General features: G+C 40.2%; 1 protein-coding gene across 3 annotated transcripts in view; it reads left to right on the top strand.

The window, feature by feature from the left end:
- rbms3 (RNA binding motif, single stranded interacting protein) overlaps positions 1–22,229 on the top strand; it is a 275,251-nt gene that overhangs the window by 3,635 nt on the left and 249,387 nt on the right. The window lies entirely within an intron of this gene.

Here is a 22,229-nt window from a genome sequence, read left to right as displayed (position 1 = left end):
CTTGTGGAAGCAGGAGGCTTTTTCTGGCAAGGGATGCACTGTTGCTTACATCTTAAATCTGTTGCTTTTTTGCCAATTTATCATTCAATCTGAGGCAGCGTCGTCCATGTACATAATTTACTGTATATGAGAGGCCTAGCCCTGCTCAAAAATGTGCCTTTTTATTCTGATATTAATGTTTTTCCATCTAACATCTGCATGTGCACATCAATTCAAAAGGCTTCATTCATGAAAGCCTGCATTTTTGTATAGTCATACTGCCATAAAAGACTTTCATAATTAGAATACATATAGGTTGTAGGTGCAATGCTGTTTTGCAGCTACATCTCAAATTTAGGATATTCAGTCTGTGGGAATATTGCTTGTGTAGCTGTGGAGCTGTAAGAATGACCAACAGCTAATTAGTCAAAATTGTCATAGTTGGATGCATACAAAGACTTAAAGCTTTTCATGCCTATCTTTATTAAAATATTATTAGGCAGTGTTCTGTGGTAATAAGGAGAACTTGGAGTGTTTTGTCTTTCTCAGACACTTCATATCACTTTAAACCTTACACCACAGACATTTTGTACAGGATGCCAATACACACTCAACACGGCTAAATAAAAGATTCCTCTCTTACATGTAATTGGCTCAATGAAACTAGCAGGACTTGAGCACAGCAACACACTTCGGGCTTCCTGGTTGCCTTCGCACAGTTGGTTCCAACAATTGGCTACATGTCTGCTTGGATTGTCTACTGATGCATCAGAGCATTACACTCTTATGGTTAGCAACTGACAATAAAAGCTGCCATGCTGATTGTTGCCACTACAGAAGCTTGAGTGCACAGTGTTTATGGTGAGCGCAGGCATTTATCTGTGTTTGGTTGTTCGTGCCTCATTGTGAAGCAATGAGGCATGAAGGCGTTGGCTTCTTCAGTTTAAGAGCGCAGAGATTTTCTAACTAGCTTGCGGTGGCAACAATCAGACATAGTTTTTGTTTTATTTTACAGTGGGTGCCCCCAGGTGGCAGACAATGGGCAACAAGGCCACAGCCCCTGTCGTAGCACCTTTGTGGGTGTAAGTGTGTGTGTGTGTGTAAGAAAGCAATTTGTGTGTGAGTGTGTGTGATTTTTCATTTTTGTGCTCTTTGTTGGTTCATTAGCAGTGGAGTCAACACCTACTGCAGTTTACTGAGGGTGGCCCTGGGAGTGTGTGTGCCTCTGACACTGCCTGACCAACCGGCTGGCAGGCTGGCTCCTGCTGCCGTGGTGTCATTGATTAGTCTGGAGAGTTTATTCATCAAGGTGTCATCGGTGCAAGCGGACCAGTGTTCTTGTCCTTGTTAAAGGGTGCTTGCCTCCTGCCTGCCCTGTTGTTTATTAGTGATACATCATAGAGAATAAGGTTGCACCTTCTGACCCGTGGGCCCCGGCTCAGAGCTGCTGTGGCATATGAGGTTGTCTGCGGTGCAGTCAGCTGTTGCTTAAAGGTTAAGGAAGTCAGCTGGTGGAAGTAAATTTGCTGGTTTGAATCCCCAGGCTGCCTCCAGAATCTGAATTCCCCAGACTGTCTCCAGAATTTGAATACCCAGGGGGCAAAAAAAGATTCAAAGGTTTAAAATTAATTTTACTCTCAGCAATGTACTGATGAAGTACCCTTCTGTGAGCACTTAATCCCCAACTGCTCCTGGTTGTGATATTATCTGCTAACTATGGTTGTACTGTGGGGGATTCATGTCTTGTGTGGTAAGCCTGTGGTGAATGGTATGATTTTTTTCCTCCATATTTTCAGTTTCAGAATCAGTGCATACCCGTGTTACACGGAGCGTGATTGATATCTGTCAGTTAACCAATCAGAAACTTATATTGAGGTTGCAGTGTGCATAACTGGGCAAAATTGGGCATCCTGAAGTTGAAATGAGGTTTGAATTCTCCTCACCTTTTGTGTCAGGGAATATGTGCATATTTTTGGTGGCAGGACAACATTCAAAATTTGGATTTGGTACCATTATTCTCTTACATTTGCATTCCACTTGGAAAATGGATGCTAAAGTGGCAAGCTAGGCAAACTAGCCTCCACTTGGAAAGTTGAAGCCAGTTAGCCTTGCTTGCTACAGTTGGCACTGCGCTACAAAGGAAAGGGTTTAGCTAGCAGGTTCATTTGTGTAGATGGCAAATGACCAAACTTTAAAACTGTCAAAAACTGGTATAGCACTCTGTATAATTCCATGTGGATACACCCCAAGTCTATTATTTGATATTCCCTTGCTCCTCAATTCTCGCTTGAACCAAAAGTTGTTCTGGTCGCCATCTTTCTGCCCATCCCAAAGCTCTTTTTTCTGCTCTGAGGAGTGAGGATCAAGAAGAGGTCTCTCAGGCATGAGTGAAGATGCATTAGAGCTGCCTGCGCCAGTGATACGCCCCCTTGTTCAATATCAGTTATTGATTGGACGCTGCAGCAGTTTGGACTGCTCTGTTACATCACAGCATCACTGGCGTTTCGTACAGGAGTGAAGACGGATAACAGATTAAACTCAAGTGTATCACTCAAAAGTTTTACATTTCATTTGTTTTTTGATTCACCATCTAGTTACAAATCTGTGTCAATTGTTGGTCTGAACAACAAAAGGATCACAAACAACTTTTTTCACTCATGAGGTAGAAAGACCTTTGTTTTCATGATCTGTTACCTCCCCCATGCACTTTTGTTATGTATACAGTTACAGTCAGAGAGAGTAGGAGTCTGTCAGTCAGCAAGAAACACTTTTTACATAATTTATTGTCATTTCCATTCAGTCACATGTGAGGTTGAATAGTCATGACTTAAATAATTTCGATTTCCCTAAAACATTTTGCCTAATAAATGATTTCCAGTGTTCAAAATGCACCAGAACCATATTCTGGATTATTAAAAAAATATTTCACATTCAGAATATCAATAAATACAAACAGTGAATAAGTGATATAGATGCATTCTGCCAGGAGAAACACAGTACTCAGTAATAAATAGAGAACACAAGTTGTTAAGTGTAGGTGTTTGTTAAATAGGCAATGGGCTACAGAGAGAAAACACTGCTGCACTGGCACTGATAACGGTATGCTTTTACTAGTTTTATCATTAGCACATTGCACATGTGTGCATACACAAATTCATTAAATCTCTCTACAGCTGTTAAAGCCCACTGACAGATGATCCAGCTGTGATCAGCTGACGCTGTCATCAAAAATGGACGTTGCTTCACTGCGAGGCAGCTGGATTTGGGACAATCACAAGATCATGCAAGAATCCAGCCATGATTTGCTAAACAGCCTGTCCTGAATATGTAGCAGCTCCCACAGTGGAAGTGGTTTTAATAAATCTCTACCATTGGACACATTTTGATTGTCCTTGTCCTATACTGTCATTTCACCCAACCCTAAAGAGGAAAAATATACAAATTTCTTACTCAATTTAAATTTGAATTTCAGTTCAACTTTAAAATATTTTGAATTCTTAAGTACAAATTCCTCAGCACCCTTTGTTTTATAGAAGAATACTTGAGGAAGATCTGGTAAAGTTAATTTCATGGGTCGAGCAGAAGGTCTTAAAACTGACCCTGCACTTTAACCTCAACATAACCCCTGTCATACCGCTGTACCCTGACCCCTGTGTTGATCTGTAACACTCACTGAAGTGCAGTACATGGCCTCTAAACCACCCCAAGGGATTATTTCTGGTAGCATCCTTCACTGTAATGGCATCGGTTTGTGCTCATTATTCTGCAATTAGCTTTGTTAAAATCTCAAAGCATCAGCTGACCACCACTGATGATGAGCTACAATGCTGATTTGAAATATTGCACTAATTGGTGTCACAACAGCCTACTGACCTTTACCTCATTAACTGCACTGGAAGCAGAAATAAGTCGGCAAGCACAAAGCCTATGGCCACACATACGAGTTAAGCTGCTGATCCTGTAGTTTTTATAATTGTTCTCTATTTTAAGACTGTGTATGAGTGTGTGTTTATGTCTATGCTAGTGCAAGTTTTTTTTCATCTCTTGTGTCTATGTAAAAACAGACCGATCTGTGGTAATTTGTTTTCTTTCCATTAGAAAAGTCATTGGGGATGGAGCTTTTAGACGTGGAGAGGAATAGTTGTACCAATGATTACTGCTGTTATATTTGATTACACAAATGAGAAACATTCACGAACAGAGGAAGCAAATTATATTAAATTGCTCTGACTGAAGAGTTTGTGTACACTTCCAAATGAGCGATCAGAAAAATGAAAATCCGTGCAGATTTTACTTAGTCAGAATGAATTTCATGTTTGTTAACCAATAAAATCAACTTGTGTAAGCTGCAGTCGGATAAGTGGAACTTTCTTGACTTTGTGATGACTTGTTGTCCAGATGTTTTCCACATTTGCCTAATGGCCTCTCACTCATCATGACTTTTAAGGTAACTGGAAAAGCAGATGGCTTCTCACCTTGCTAGGCAATTTGGCTTCAGTAGCAGTGTGACAGGTTGGTGATTCACTGTGATTACTGCTTTTTTGTCTTTTTATAAACAGCATTAGCTATATTGCTTGTAAACTCTGATACTGGTCAGCAATGTAACTACTGAATTTGTTCGGCAAAAATCTGAGATAATAGGATAAAATGTACAAAAATGAGCGCCAGAAAAGTTTTTGTCTTCTCCGTCAGCATTGCTGGAGTGAGCAGAGTGCAGTGAGTTGAGGTAAATATGGACAGACAACCTGAACACCACCTCCACAGCCCCCCTCGTCCTCCACTCTACAGATTACCTCAGTGGTAGCTACCGGGGCCCAGATAATTACCTTGTGTTATTTCTCCTCCCACACTTTGCTTTTGAAGTCGTGGCTGCCTGGCTGCCTAGCTGCCTCAGCTCTAATAGCATCCCGGCATGCCATCGATCCCACACCCCTCCTCCGGATATGAATAGGTAGTGGAGGCAGGCTGATAGGTGGTGGAGGGAGCAGCTCAGGAGTCTGCCCCAAGCCTCTGCAGGTTTCCTAAAGCGCAGGTCAGGTTAATCAATATTCCAGTATGCCTGATCATGGAAACAGCACAATGCGCAAATTACTGTAATATGCGCATTAAACTGCAAACTGCGTTGTGCTCTTTGCAAGCGGACTTTTTGCAAGATAACTGGCACCTTGTCAAATACTGTACATTTACAGATGCAAAAGGCTGCCTGCCTGAGCTGCGACAAATTGAACCTGCTATAACCAAATGATTTCCTCTCTGTGTGTGTGTGTGTGTGTGTGTGTGTGTGTGTGTGTGTGTGTGTGTGTGTGTGTGTGGAGCGTACAGCATGGCAGTTCAAAACCTCCACCATAGTAGGACCTTTATAAAGTCCTTACTAGTGTTGAGAAAATTAATGGGTTCTCTGCTCAGCTGTGGCAGGAAAGTAATGTAAATTGTAGCTCTAATAGTTTTAGATATGCTGTGATGTCTTAATCCTTTGACAGCACAAATATTCACTGCCATGCACCAGCCTATTTCAGTGAAAATGCCTTTGGAGGCGGTCGCTTTGCAGAGAGGTGAGATGAAACTGAAGTGTGACGGCAAAGAGCTGCAGGCAGATACAGTACAACTGCATATGTGATAATCTTATTACTGTAATGCTATCCTGAGCATTATTGAGAGCTGCTTTTTAAAGCAAATATGAGTACAATTTGAAACACTTCCATGTTGATCATGCATTGGGGAATGATGTGGTCAAGTGAGCGATGTCCATGTTGAATGTTTTCGGCCTGATCTCTGCTGTAAAAGGTCTTTTTCTTGCATTAATATAGGAAATACAAATTATGCAGATTCCATAAAAGGCTAAAAGGTACAATTAGACTGAATTGCTTAGCGAAAATTTACTGACTGGTATCTATTAAGTCTTCCCAATATATTGTTTCAGCATTGACACTGCGATGTGTGCATGTGGAATAGTCACATCCCAAGGCGTGTAAGTAGGCAGTAAGGCAACAGCACTGAAACACATCATGTGGCATGATTTTTGCTGCTTGATATAATAGGAAAACTTGCACGGTTCTCATTTTCCATGACTAAATTGCAAGACAAGTCTGTTCAAATAACATAATTTACTCTGATGTAAGGGTTCTTGGATACACAGAGTCTGTTGCTAGTGAGTGACATGCAGCTCTGGATGCACAGCAAACTATTAGTGTGTTTCAGAGCCACCAGTGTTTTTTGTCAGTGGAGGAGAGATATACCAGCTTTACCCAGGGCATCAGATCATGCTGTAAAGTCTGCATCACTATAGCCAACTTGCAGTGAAACACAATCCTTGTCTCTGGAGTCTGTGTCAAGAGGAGGAATAATTTGGTGTATAACCCAGTCGGACTTTCTCCAGGAGTTGCTGGTCTTTGTGTAGCTGTTTCGTGGGGATCCGTGGTAAAACTGAAAGTTTTGAGTTGTCCCTCATTTTGTGGTTGTGAACTAGATTAGAACTCAACTGTTTTGAGGTTGAGGGGAAAATTGAACTCTGGGAACAAGTCTTTCACTCCTGCTTTGCTTGCTTGATTTAATTCATCTTTTAAAAACTGAATTGAGTTGTGCTGTGTTAGTTTTTGCAGTGCTGGATTTTGGAGATATATGTTTCATTAGGGAGTCACTACTATCCCGCGTGTTTCTTCTTCTTATTATTATTTTTCATCATCCTCCAAATTTTTGTCCCTTAACTCGCCCCGCAGCTTTGAGAAAACCCTTGCTAATTATATATCAAAACGTGCGGTTTGATCGGGATCGGTGTGCTATTACTTTTCTCAAGTTTTCTCGACGCGAAAAACTGCGATAAATTTCCCATAAGAATGAATGGGACGGGCGAAAAAAAAAAGATGGAAATTGGAGTTTTTCAAACGTCTGTAGCTCAGGCATACATTCACCGAGAGACTTCATTTAAACTTTAAAACGTAGATAATTTTGTCGGCTCCAAAAGACCCTCGGCACATTTTGATATCTCTTATGGTTTTCGAACTATGACCATCGAAGGCCGACGTAAGACGCGAACAACTGCGAAGACTTTCCCATAAGAAATGAATGGGGAAATTTCCTCAAATTTCAGCCTTTTTCAATTGTCCGCTGCTCGGCCATACTTTGTCCTAGAGACTTCATTCAAACTTTAAAACGTAGATAATTTTGTCGGCTCGAACACACCCCGTGTCCCTTTCAAAATTTCCCAGGGGGAATTTTCTAGTTTCTACTTACTATTTGCTTTATTGTTTTACATGGTTTGAATATTTATCAGATGCCACTCTGATTGGTACCCCTCTTCATTTAGAAGTGTCAAACCCAATACAAAAAAAAGCTTTACAATGATTATTTCCAAATAAAGCTATTCAAGTCATCTGGTCAAAATATCTGTATTTTTTTATATCACATTATATATGACAGAAAATGATGATTGAAACAAGGTGTAATAGGTGCTTTTTCACGGAAGACGTTTTGAAATTTCGCAACAGGAAAAGCACAGATGCAAATGATCAAATTAGGGTGAAATGTTTGCTGTGAAAAAGGCTTATATTTTAATCAATTGCGGCTCAGCTCTATCATTGGGTGTATGCTATTTCTCCACCAGTATCATAAACGTTCTGATGCTGCGTTTCATAGGCCGACAAGAGAGCAACCAGGAGATGTTCAAAGCTCCTCTGAACATTAAGTCTTGAGCATGGCCACATTTCAACAGACAGCTTGATGAAACCTCTGCGGGGTGCTAATTTTGTGAAACTGTGATGAAGCACTGCAGGAACACCACTAAAATAGCCAGCCACGAGTTGAGGTGATGCAGCATTTGCATCAGCACCCGATGTGGAAACAGCTGACTGTTACTGGCCAGCCTTGACTGAGCTCATGAAGTTACCAACCATATCATGTGACTAATTAGTTCTCAATAAGGCAAAAAAGATGCATCATTTGAAAGCACGGAAAACTAATTTAAACAATTTTCTGTTGAGTTGTTTGACAGCCGATGCACTTTCTTACTTTCACGACATGTGCTTCTCTCATACTGAAAGAATGTACTGTATTCCTGTCAGGTGAGGTAAATATATCGTCTCTGGAGTGTCCAGAGCAGGAAGTAATTGGGTGAGCTCCTGGTTTGGTGACCAAGGTCAAGCCTTAGTCCATGATCTCATGTATTAGGGACGGATGATAATTAGCAAGAGGGTGAAAGAGCATTACAAATTGATTTTTTAATCCTTTGCTCTATTTGTGATCACTGCATGGATGCATTCAGTAAACTTGTGCTTGCCAGGCACATGTGGACCTGTAGAGATAGTGATATGCATTTAAATGCAAATGAAGCCTCTGCAGAAGTAGTAATAGTGGCACATTTTGTTTAGAATCCACTTCTCAGAAAACTGTACAAGATTGTTTAGTAACAGTAACAGTAAAGACGGTGTGTCGGAAATGCTAATCAGTGTGACTGGTATGCTATTTAATGCATTTTATGAGTGGCTTTGGCTATTTGTAGAGACTTTATTTGTGTTCCTGCTTACTATTTTAGTCCATTGCATCTTTAATCTGTCATACAAAAGGAGAGAAGATGATCAAGCATGTCAAATGTGTATAATGTAGTCATGTATCAAGAAGCCACCTCTTTTTTGTGGCTCTGTTTATCTCTTACTGGTGCATTTTGCTCGTCTCTTCAAAGCATACCTTTAGTTTAAACATAGACGACAAATGGGCACTCACACGTACACACAGACACACGCGCACTGACACACCGACCAGCAGATCACAGGGACCTTATTAGCTGCTGTCACAACACATTCATCCCTCATCTGTTTCTGGGAGATGTCGTGAGCAAAAGGTTGCTCTGTGCTGCAAAGTGGCAAAGTGGGCTCCTCACTGTGTTTTTCATTCCCTCTAATGGAGAGCGATGGCATGGGCCCCAGCCATCTCTATCTGTGGCCCTGTCCAAACAGGGGTGATTTCTGCCTGAAAATAGCCCTGCTGTCAGCTTGCCTTAGTTGCCGAGCCCGCTGAGAGTCAGTTACGGGGATCAGTGCTCGCTGGAGTGTGCGGCACCGTGGTAAGACACGGTGCTGGTGACACATTGCTTTGATGGGATCACCGACCGCTCCTAATCCCCCCTCGACACAGATGACCTAAGGGGCTCATTGGACTCAGCAGAGTCACCAGTCATGACTCCGGTCCTGCCTGACTTCAACATCCTATCGAGTTGACCTTCAGCCCTTACACTTACAAATGGCCTATAAACAGCATTCAGCTTTTTGGTTGAAAGGTGTCTCCTTTGAGATTTGTGGTGGAGGTTGTTTTATGTGTGCTTGTGTGTGAATATGCACTGAATGTGCTGACAGAAATCACATTGTTGTTCTTTTCTAAATATAATGGAAGATGTTTTAAGATGGATCAAAGCAGACTTTTTTTCATGAGAATTTTTAAAGCCATAAACTACATAAAAAAACCCGCTACTGCTGTTGTTCTGCATTTAGTTGGGTTCATAATGAAATATTTGTTGGACGTGTAACGTGATTTGTAGGCCAGCAATTTGGCATGGGAACATAAGCATTAGAACACCCTGTTTAGGAGGCCATCTGGAAAATCCTTCGCTGTGATTAAAAAAAAATTCAGCCCTTTGCATTTTCATTTTTTAATGAATTGTGTACCCCGTAGATGTTTGCTGTGTGTGTGCTACACAGAGCTGTGTGGAGGCGTGTGTGTTGTTGGGGGTTTGTGTCTGACTCAGTGTCAAGGCTGGGAACTGTTCACTCTCTGTTTGTGATGACTTGGCAGCAAAGGAAAGGTCAAGGAAGACTTGTGCAGAATTGCCAAAAGTGCTGGATTAGCAGTAGTCCATCCTGGTTTTCACAGAGTGGAATTTTTATATGAGAGTTTTATATGTTGCCAGAAAATATGTTTAATGTTCTCATTTCTGGCTATAGACTGCACATTATGCGGCTCTTAAAGTCATAAAACTCTTATGTACAACATGCTCAATAGGCGATTGTTAGTGGTGGAATTACAGACACAGAATATGCAGTTTGACAATCACTGGCTGAAAAGGAATGTTAGTGGATTACATGTTTTACTAACTCAAACAGTGTGTGGCCTGTTTTTGTGGCCATTCTGCATCACTAAATGGGATCTTATTAGGTAGTGGGTGCACATAAAGGGGTCCACGGCCCCTGTGTGTGATTTTTGTTTTAGGTCAGCCACTTTCAGAGTGCAAAAACAAAAAAGTGCAAAAGCTGGAAAACTGATATATTTATACCAAGCGTTATTGTTTATGTTTTTCACATCTCTGCATGGCTATTCATTATCTCTCATGCAGATTGAACATTTTCTGTGGCAAGATGAAAACATTTATCTTAATGCTATGTGTAGGTCTTAATACATATAGTTTGTTGTTAAAATAATGGGAAGACCCAGAACATGCTGGAGGGACTATGTCACTTGGCTGGCCTGGGAACACCTCGTGGTCCCCCCAGAAGAGCTGGAGGAAGTGTCTGGGGAGAGGAAAGTCTGGGCATCCCTGCTTAGACTGCTGCCCCCGCGACCCGGCCCCGGATAAGTGGAAGAAGATGGATGGATGGATGTTGTTAAAATTAGTGAAACCATTACAGCCAGTGCTGGTTTAGTAATATGCTAAATGAGAGTGAGAATACATGTAACTCACAAGAAAGCCTGTTTTCTATTTTTCTACAGAACAAAAAAAGACAGCAGTACAAAGAACTTCACGGACAAAAGGCTTTTGCACTCTGTAAGAAGAAAGAGAAACCGAGACTGCTTGGCTAATTTTCTTATTAGTCATGCTATCAAGCTGCTTGTACATTTGATTTGCCTACAAAAACACATTGTTTAGTTTCCTGCACTTGGTGCTTAGTTTTCTAGCTTAAGTCAGACCCCATTAAGTGTGGAACAGTGTGGAAGTGTGGATCAGATTCAGAATTGGAGACAGCTGCTGATGCCATTTTTTCTAGCATATGGGAATGGTTTGTATACTCCTCCTTATATTCGGCCCATTATAACACCATATCACTCATCTCACATCACATTTGAACTCATGATTACCCATAAAATTATATCTGTGAGTATAATTCTGTATAGAACCGCACACTCGGTCTCTCTATAGAAAATCCAACCTCAGACAAGAACGTCTTGTCTTGTTATTATTAAATGACAATGATTTACGGTAGTGTTGTCCTTCAAAGTGTGAAATGCCCTGATACAGAATAATTGTATTTTTCGGGACATCTTTGAGGTGAGGGCGTTCACATGGGAGAATGACCTCAGCTCTGTTCTGTCTGCTCTGACAGTTGCTACACTGTTCAGTCGTGACACATGCGCTCAAATATTTCCATTTGGACAATCTGTTTCCACTCGGAAATGTCATTTGATTCATTATAATCAAGCCCTTACCATCAATATTTTCCAGTGTTTAGAAGAGACTTGGCTTGCAGATCTTGAAATGTTATGAGTACTGAAAGAGCAATATGATGATTTTTTTTGCCACTTTAGTGTTTTATTGCAAAAAAATAAATACTGCTTTATATAATCCCAAACATATGAAAAACTAAAATAGGAACCGCAAGATATAAAACTTAATATAAAACTGTAAAGACTTTTATTAAATCTGTCCTATAATATCTGTTGTGTGCTGATAGATTGCATTTCTACCCTCTTCTACACATGTCCAACATTTAACAGGGTGTAATGATAGGAAACAAATGGCAGTGACTTGCTGAGAGGTGTTAGTGGTGAGGTATTGGTGAGAGAAATTGTCTCACTTAGTGACAAGTACCCAAATGCCCAAATGAATGTGCATACTGGAAATAATATAAAAGCACATAAAAATAACAGCAGTGACAATGTTTCCTCTTAAGTCTTAGTGGGTTTTTTTATTTAGTGTTAGTGATTTGAAACACTAATCTTAGATCAAGGGGCCATCTGAAAAAAATCTTTTATGTAACATTAGTTTACAAGATCTTCTATTGAATTTGAGACCACAATCGTGTGGGTACAGAAAAGCTGCACTTCAGATGTTTATTTTATTTTCTGTTCTTAATGAAGTCAGTTAGGGTCACTGTTGAATCTAGTGTAATGCTAATCTACTGTTAGTGTTTTTGTTATCAGGTTTCGGTTGACAAAAAGTCTTTGTCTTAACTCAGTCAAACACAAACACAGGTTGAATGATTAAGAATGCAACTTTACAGAAAGTGTCTGGTCTTATGGCCTCATGTTATCAATTTAAAGAATACAACCCAGATTCCCAAATTTTGGCCTGGATTTCAGACGATTGGCATTGATCTGTCTTTGCTTTTAGACGGTTACATTAATGATTTACTCATGTTGGGAAATTATTTTTGCACTTACGGTAACGTAACAAGTCCAGACAGTGCAACAGTTCAATTCTTGTGCTACATGAACCTTACAGCAGTAATATTAGAATTTATGTCATCATTGACATAAGAGAAGGAATTGGAAACAAATCCATTATTTCAAAATAAAATTTCCAAATAAAGGTCCCTGAACATAAATGTCTCTGGATCTGAAGAATCCACAACAGCACATAAATTAAATACTTTATTTCTGCCAGGGAGGTGGGCGAGTTCCCTTGTGCCTTCTGGGCGCCCCACACACTGAGCAGTGGTAGTTATTGTGGACATTACAAACACACTATACCCATGACTTATTCATGAAAACGATGTTGAAAATCAGAAACATGTTTTAAGATGTCCAATGCTATTTTTGGCCACATGTGAAAACTGTTTAATGAGGTTCTTCATGTATCCACGTTGGAGGTTTGGCAACAGAAAGCGCATGCCATTTATCTGGGCGAAAATATGAAAGCAAACAACCTGCCTTTTCAAAACTCTTGAGTATATATTTAAATGACCTCATTTCAACCTCAGGCCTCTGGTTTCCCTATGCGCCAGATGTCGAAACTTTTTTAATGTGAAATACAGGGTTTCCATATCTCATAAACCCGGCGAACCCAGCGGGGAGTCCAGTTTCTGATCTCGCACACGCTCAAACACACTACAGGAGTCCGGGCCAAGTGAGGTACATTTGTACATCTGTTGAGGTTTAAAATAAAGAGCTGAACACTGTGATGGCTGGCTGGGCGGGTGATTGGCTAGTTGGCTCACAGGGCCATCACTAGGGCACCCCACTAGCTCTGTGATAATAAGAGCAAACACCTCTATTATGTTCCCTGGGGCCTGTAATATATATATATATATATATATATATATATATATATATATATATATATATATATATATATATATATATATATATATATATATATATTCACACCTAGTTAGACTGTGTGACCAGCCCTATTAGTTGCAGCAGTTAGACCATGCCTGCCAACTCATTAACACCACCAAAGGAGATATAAGGCAGTCATTACTGGAGTAGATAATGGTAAAATACTGTACTGGCTTTTAACTGATTGTGGAAATAAAAAGGCAAACCAGCTAATGTATCACGCTGTGCCGCGCCACAATTCTGTCATAAAGATATTACTGTTTTAAAAGCTGTGAGCAAAGCTTGGCTGTATGCAAGCACACAGGTCACCCGGCTGTGCCCTGTGATGGTGTGTAAATGAAATGGTAATAGAGGGTTTCATCACCACTAATAATTACTGAATGACAGTTCTCTCACCAGTGTGTAAGTGTGTATGTGTGCATGCCTATGCGCTGTGTGTGATAGGCCTAATTAGGTAAACTCCCATTACACTTAAAAGTGCATTACTGCTGCTCTTTTGTAAAGGCTATAATTAGAGCGCTGCAGAGAGTGAGCGGTAATTAAGTTATTTCTCAAGTATTATTAGTCTGCTTGTTATATGAGCCAATTGTATTGAAATAGATAGAATACATATTTGACTTTATGCCAGCGCTTTGTTAACTTTATAGATATTAAAGCAGAGAGCTATTACACAGTGCATGATCAGAGTGTATTGTAGTATGCAGTATATCTCATCCTCTTCTCAAGGGATTTCTGCCTGATAAAATTAAAACATAAAAATGGACGATTGTGAAGGATTGCAGAAAGCCTGTGTGAGCTGGAAAAAAGCAAATGGCAACATGGACGTGCATGGGTATGCACACACATTTCTTGTCTCAGGCTCTCAGCCTGACTTGGCATTTTTGTGCATGTGTCATCCGATGCCTGCAGTAGCAGCAGCGTGAGCCCAAGATCCTCTGACTAATCCAGATTGCCTTCTAATCCCGATGACACTCTCCTCTTCCTGCTATTGATTCCTCCATTATTCCTCTGCAGTTTTCGAGCAGTCTGTCTCTTTTAATGTCCCAAGCTTTTTTTCTTTAATTGCCCCTCATCATGCATTGGGTTGAGTTGGTGCGGATCACTAACCAGTGACACTAGCAATGCACAGTCATTGTTAAAAGCCCAACAAACCCATGATCCACCCACACAGGTGTTTTCACTTTTTTAGACCTTCACTAGGGTGTGCTTGATTAACATATCCACCAGTCTCCTGTTTTGCTGTACATTTATCATTCTTCTTCGTACATGTTTGGTGACCTTAAGTTGTAGCATAATTACTATCCAAAACAAACCTTTAGGTGTTTTTGGCTGCAAAAAAAAAAATGGCAAAGAAGGAACTATGGTTGTACTCACTAATCATGTGCTTTCCATTATCTCCCCTGCATCTTTGTGATTACGTATCTCCTCTCTCCTATATCCTTCCACTAGCAGATTTAAGTAACACTTGTAATGATATTAATCACGGTCTTAGGAAACCTTAAAAGGCCTTGAAGGAGAAAGCTAGGAGACTGGGTCACTGGCACATTTACACAGGGTTAGCAAATCCCATCGGAAGGGTGATGGAGTGGATTGAGAGCACGAACTGTTGTGCCAAGAGAGCTGGAGTAGATCCTCTTTCTACACTGTTCTCAATGGGCCTATTTTTAGCGCACCGGGTGGTTTTAGTGGGCAGATAGATAACTCTTTGTTGCACGCTTGTGCTCTGAGGCTAGTCGCATTCAGTCTGTGTGGGTCTTTGAGCCTGTGTACTTTGTGCTTGTGGATCATATTGAGCCGTTGGATCATGCAGCTATTGTTTTACTGAGCTGGGTTATAGGCCACAGGTTTACGGCATATTAATGTGAAGTCTACGCAAAATTATGGATGGCAGATACAACAACATGAACAAAGTATGAAGTATAAATGTGGGAAAATGCCTCGAGAGACTAAAACTATTAAACATGAGAGCAGAAATGATAAAATAAAATCATGTGTTATTAAATCATACACAACTTGAACAAGTGCTGAAAATATCTTTGTATATCGCTGGTTAGACAATGTACTGTAATTTAAATATTGGTAAATAAGTTACGTTAATAGTTAGTTATATAGCATCCAGGGTCACACTGACATCAGCCACATATACCCCACAGCAATATGAAAATCTAGAATCATAACATCATAGAATAGATAGATAGATAGATATACTTTATTTATCCCAAGCTGGGAAATTGCAGAAGGCCAAAAACACAACTCATGCAAAACACATGATGTTCAAACAGTTTAATCCTGATTTAGGTAAGATAATAACTGATGTTTTTTGGACATATCTCATACCAGGTTACTTTACAGGGTCAAATATGTTGACAAAATGCATGTGGACGAGAAATGTGTGTTGCATATGCCTACCAGTTATGTGCACCCCTGATCACATGCTATGAGAATGTGTTTGTGTGAATGTGCTGAATTCTTTCTTAAATAGCAAAATAAATATAGAGATTTTGTCACCCAAATTCTCACACTCTCTTTAGCATACTAATTTGGCCTAATTACCTACCCAATACTCGCAAATACCAAATACACTAGTTGCAGATCAGCTTATAAGACTACAAATAACACTAGAGGTCTAGATTTTCAATTCATTAAAACCACCATTGCTTATTTTCTGTCACATAATTAATCGTCCAGTGTTGACAACTGCACTGTTCTCTCTTATTTCATTTTTTACGTTGACTGCCACCATTTCAGTTGTAAAAGTTACGAATTATTAGTCTATTAATATAAGTACAGCGCTACACTTAATTGTATTAAGACCGGCAGGGTTTGCTTCATGCCTTCAAGCTTTGTCATGGGAAAATATTTGAAACAAGTAATCCGATAATAACCACTGATATCTGAATTTTAGCAATGTGGTAAATTGGTGGTAAATGGTAAAATTTCAGCCTTCACCTTCTCTAGATGCTAAAAAGAAACAAGAAGTATGTGGAAGCAATTTTCAATCACATCTTTTGGGGAAACGACCCACAGGTCTCGATGAGCGACAGAGTGATGTGTATAGATTTGAGGAAAAGGAGAGGCAGAAATGACTGTTTTCCCCAGACGTGGGACCCAGAATGAATGTCAAGCCCAAGGTTAGCAAATCTCATTTACAAATTTCAGGTGGGGAAATATCCCTCCCTCCTCGTGTCTCCTCTGTCCTCCCCTCCCATCACAATAAAAAGGAAGCTTCTTATTTAGCAGAACTGTGGACCTGGAGGCTGTTTCACAGAACCCATGTGGCACATAAGGCACCCCCTACACGCGCGCGCGCACACACACACACACACACACACACACACACACACACACAATACAAACCGAATGAATCTCAGTCTTTTTGCACAGGGCTCTGTCTTGATTTGTTGGTGATTTTAACCTCTTACTTTCATCTATTCCTTCTTTATAAACTTGTGGTGCAAAGCAAAAAACTGTTCAACTGACATCTTATTTTGCATTCTTGTAGACGCAAAAGAATACTGGATACTGAGTACTGTAATTCATGCAAAACCTTGGGGAAATGTTAATTAAATGATGTGGAAACATCTGCATGATATGGCTTTTGCTTGAAATGCCTCATGCGGTGTACAGTTAGCATTAGCAGTTAGCACAAACATCATACATTATATAACTTTAGTAAAGTATTGGAACAAACCGATTCAGATTATTATATACATGTGATTTTTTTAGATTTTTCATTTTACGATTAGATGCTTTCTAAGTTCTGTAACAACAAGCTGCTTTAGATCGACGCATTTGCAAAATATACTTGGAAAAATAGGCATTTGATCAGGCTTTTTGTAAATCTAAAAGTTTAATTGAGATGTTTTTTATGAATAAATAACTTGAGGCTCTTGTTTGAGTTCCTGAACTATCTGAACTGTAGGTTATGCTGTATGTGCATACAGGTTAAGAGTGAAGAGTAGCCTGTCTCAGTTTGTATGCGCAGTTTCTGTGTGTGCTGTATGTGCTTGTGTTCTGTTTCTCTATCCTTGTGTGCATATCCTGTTCACAGAAAAATGGTCTTTATCCACCTGGCAGGATCCCTGCATTCCTAGCTCTTTCTTAATTTGGAACATGTTTGTTGCAGAATGAAAGGAGCATTTTGAGAGATGATCACAGACATTCTCCCCAGAGAGATCTTAAGGAGGAAAGTGAGCCTATTTTCGGCGCCGTAGCAGTGGAGAGTGGGACTCATTATGACTGACTCAGAGCTGAAATGCTCTGGATGATGTCTGAGTCAGACATAAGGGCCAGTGTCCGCTGCCATGGTGATGCACAGCCAAATGTAACTGAACTCAGAGAGCAATAGAGATGGAAATGAAATGAGGGAAGCTTAAAAGAGCCCTGAGGCGGCTGCACTATTGTCATGATAAAATTCCCAGAGTAAAAGCTGGCAAGCTATAGGCTCCTGTATGTAGATAGATAACTCAGAGATTCTCTAATACTTCAGAGTGCACAGTTTTTGATTTTGAAGATACATCTAAGCCAAGCAAAGCAAATACAGGGCTAGTTTCAAAATAACAAATTTTTCTCACTCTCCTCAGGATTTCTGTATGGAAATCTTCTGTATCCTCTCTGAAAATATTGCTTTTATTCAGCAGACATGTAACAACGTATGAAAGGCTTGCGACTTTGGGTTGTGCTATCGTTTCTATTTTCATATTGTCCAATCGTGGTTACTCAAGATTGCCAATAGATGATCCCATCGCCAGGGAGCGGCAGGAGTAGAAGGGGATGGGGGGAATTATGTCACAGCATACCAGTGAAATTCCAGCATGGACGACTTTGTCTTAGTGTCAAATAAAAATCTAACATCTTGTATTTTGGGATACAAGCCAGACTCCAAAAAAGTTGGGACGCTTTGTAAAACGGAAATTAAAACAGAATGTAGTCACTTGCATTTAAATGTCCTGAGTCAATGTAGTCACATCCTTCATACAAATCATGTGTTCACAAAGGGATGAACCTCGCTCCATCCTTACTTGTAACTGACTGAGCCTTTCCAGGATGCTCCTTTCATACCCAATCATGATATTATCACCTGTTACCAATCAACCTGTTTACCTGTGGAATGATCCAAACAGCTGTTTTTGGAGTGTTCCACAACTTTCCCAGTCTTTTGTTGCTCCTGTCCCAACTAGTTTGAAACATGTTGCTGCATCAAACTCAGAATAAGCAGATATTTACAAAAATCAATGACGTTAAAGAGAGTTAAAAGAGGTAAAGCATTAATTATATTGTCTTCGTCGGTTGGGCATATGTCAAAAAGATTTAGCAAATTATCACGTTCTTTCTCATTTATGTTTTACACAGTGCCCCAACTTCTTTGGAATCAGGGTTGTATTATGAGTTTTACCCAGATGCCAAAGGTGAGTTTCAGGTATGTAAGGTGTGTACTAGTGCAGATGCAGACCACTGATTTTTTTTGCACATGAACGACTCCCTTTAAAAAGTCCTTGTGTCTGCGCTTGCTCTGACAGCATCATGTGTTGTTTATCATTATCTTTGATATCACAATCCAAAGCATAGCTATAATTTAAACTAGTCTTACGGAGCGCAGAACAGCATTTTGGTGAGCAGGCATATGGAGAACAGAGATGAGGGTTACAGAGCTTTGGAAAAGAGACGCCAAGCTGGTTTGTAATTAAGGATTTTAAATTCCTTTGTCACTCATGCTGATTAACGGGGCTCAGCGGGTGGACATGCCGCTCCACCAGAAACATCTCTAAATGCACAGTAGGGCACAGATTCTAGAGATTATTATTATAGCAGCTTAGTTCTGATAGTAAGTTAAATAAAATCACCTCAATAGCAACGTAGGAAAAAACAGCCATCGATCATCCCTTCAATTGTTGATACATGATTCAGTTGACACAAACCTTTTTCGACTTGAACAAAGCCAAGAAATAGTAACACAGAAACACACACACACACACACACACACACACACACACACACACACACACACACACACAGTACAAATGCACTCCTCCTCTCCTCTTGCCCTTTAATCAAACAGTATCCTTTTGTGATTTTTATCTCGCTTGATTCATCTTGAACTTATCTTGATTTATCTTCATGGACTGGTACAGCAGGATAATTGCTGTGAAACCACAGCCTGGCTCATCACAAGCAATATTTTCTGATATTATTCCTTACTCCTCCTCATTAAATACATTAAAATTGAGATAATATAATTACTCATTTTGACTTAAGCTTCCTTTTCTATGTCCTTCAAGATAGAAATGAAAAAAGAAAAGTCTCTATTGCTGCCTTCGACAGTCACAAGCCTCACTCAGTCCATGATCCTCACTTTGGCACCCTACAGCTAATGGCTGAAATCCAGTATGGCTAGCAGATTAGGAAAAACTTGCACATGCAGTACTTGTCATGCAGGTGTGTCAGAAAGGAGCTCAGGATTTTGAAAATGGGAGCAATTCATGGAGTATTCATGTGCTGATGAAAGTCTGTATGGGCCAGAACGCCAGACTGATGTATTGAGTTAATAAATGTCGTAATTGTAGAGTAGTGTGCAAGAATTTTTCTTTTTCAAAGACGTTGAAATCGAGTACGGCACTAGTGGCACTCACCTGCAGCCTTGGCGTGAACACCAGTGTGTTTGTGTGTAATTTGACATGCGTCTTTTCCGTTGCCCCAGCTTCACTCTACAGTCAGCAGCAGAGGACAGTGATGTAAGGACAGAGCCATGTAACAGGCCAGCAGATATTAATCCGATGTGCCTGCCTCGGCCCAGGCAGGTTGGCCTCAAGCCCACTAAAGAGAGGAGAGGGTCAGATGACAGCGGCTGTCGCTGCCAAGTCCTGCAAGTACAGCGTGGAATCAGGCACATATACCTTACACCTCTCTCTCTCTCTCTGTCTCTGCCTTTGTGTGCATATCTATTTTTGACACTCCTACTCAGACACACACACACACACACACACACACACACTATGCGAATACTGTTATTAATATTTGAGGAGATCAAATGAAGCCGTATTGGCCAATATTTGTCAACTGAAGCATGTAACAGACAAAGCCTGTTCAACTTACTCAAGAGCTGTGAGAGCAAAGTAAATTGATAAATAATAACTAAAGCTGCAGGAAAGAATTATATCGCTGTTGATTCACGTGTTGTTTTCTGCATTAAAACCTCTTAGTCGATGAAATGTGTGATAATACCTGTAGTGGAGAAATTCAAACACAATATCCCAGCTAAAGATGTGTTGGAAAATCAACAAATTTCCATATTTGAGAAGAATATTTGGAATTTAATTTAATTTGACGAAAGACTTAAAGGATTACATGAAATATTCTTACAGTCAGTACTAATTGATTCATTGTTTGAGCGCTAAATATAACAATATTCACAAATAATGTCATTTATTGGTGATATATACAAATATATAAAATGGAAAATTCATATATAGACTATAAAACATGCAAATATCTGTTTATGTACTGTATACACTTATACTGATATATCTGTGATAAGAAAGTATCACTTCACAGAATGCGGCTAACCAATGACACACACATGCACATGAGCGTACACACACACACACAAACACACACCCCTCCCAATCAGTCAGGCTGCCAGAGGCCAGCTCTGTGACCTGAGAGCCAGTGACAGACAGCAGGCATGCAGAGCTGACGTTGCTGAGGTGGATGTGGCGCTCTGCTACAGCTGATCCGTGTCATTCACTACCTGACTCCATACTCCAGATTAATGCATGACTCACTTGAAAACATGCAGAAAGGCTGAAACTTGTTCGAGATCCATTTAGCCACTTTTATTTTTGCATTAGTTATGCAATCCTTTCATGTTTATGTCACTGACAGCAGTGAAAGATCTTCCTTAGTGGTGCTTGACAAGTCTGGATTGCATGATTTTTTTCCCCCACCTGTACTCCAGCCCTACTCTGCCTCTAATTGGCTTGGTTGGTTGTGTGGAGTGATGAGATGGCTAGGGTTAGAAAAGATGCCAGGGTCAGAGCCAATCAGAGGCAGAGTAGGGGCAGGTCTACAGGAATACGGTGGGGGGAAAAGTAATGTGTCTATCTAATGTGTTATCATTTACATGCCATATGAAGAAACACTGAACTGAAAACAACATGGAGTGTGAAAATTCTTTTGAGACATGCTCACATAACTGAGATTACAACATCCAACAGAGGGCTGGTTTACAACATTCCCATATACTTGTTGCCTTGGTAACAACTATAAACATAATTTCAGGAACAGAAGGCTGATGGTACTGTTTAAGAATATTGTGCCATTAAATTGTCATTTATTGACATGGCAGCTGTTGTTTGTTGTCATTATACTGCCCTGTCTCTGTATTAATAAGATCTCTGAACATCACTCATAAATGCAGTGACTTTTGACATGGTGCTGCCCTTTGGCAATTCCTGCACACTATTTACAATTAAAGGGGTTGTGCTTAAACAGCAGTCCCTATGATTAGACTATATTTGTTAATACTGTTTTTGAGCTTTGGTTACTACTGTGTCTCAAACACAGTGCAGCTGTATCCCAGCAGCGGTTAGAAGGGTTTAAATGAAAATAAGCAGTACACATGAATACCAGTGCCTCTAACCCCCTCACTGGCAGTAGTGACAGAGGAGGCACAACAGAGGTGTTTTCACAGTGCCCAAATGGAGTAGAGCGAAAAAGTAAATGTGCATCTATAATCTGTGCACGTTTACTAATTGTTTTTTCTTTTCCGTCATCTTTAATTTGAGGATAATAGGAGTTTAAGTCGCAGTGTAATCTGTGTAAACCAGCTTTTTCATGCTTTCCGTTGTATAACTCTGCACTGCAAGCCAAAAGATGATTGTTCTAGAGAAAACAGGGAAATTAGGAAAAATGCACACACACACACACACACACACATACACACACACACACACACACACACACACACACACACACACACACACACACACACA

The sequence above is a fragment of the Chelmon rostratus genome, chromosome 16 (assembly GCF_017976325.1).
Source record: "Chelmon rostratus isolate fCheRos1 chromosome 16, fCheRos1.pri, whole genome shotgun sequence".
Lineage (NCBI taxonomy): Eukaryota > Metazoa > Chordata > Actinopteri > Chaetodontiformes > Chaetodontidae > Chelmon > Chelmon rostratus.
The sequence above is the reverse complement of the archived record's forward strand: the minus strand, read 5'-3'. Positions and strand labels throughout refer to the sequence as shown.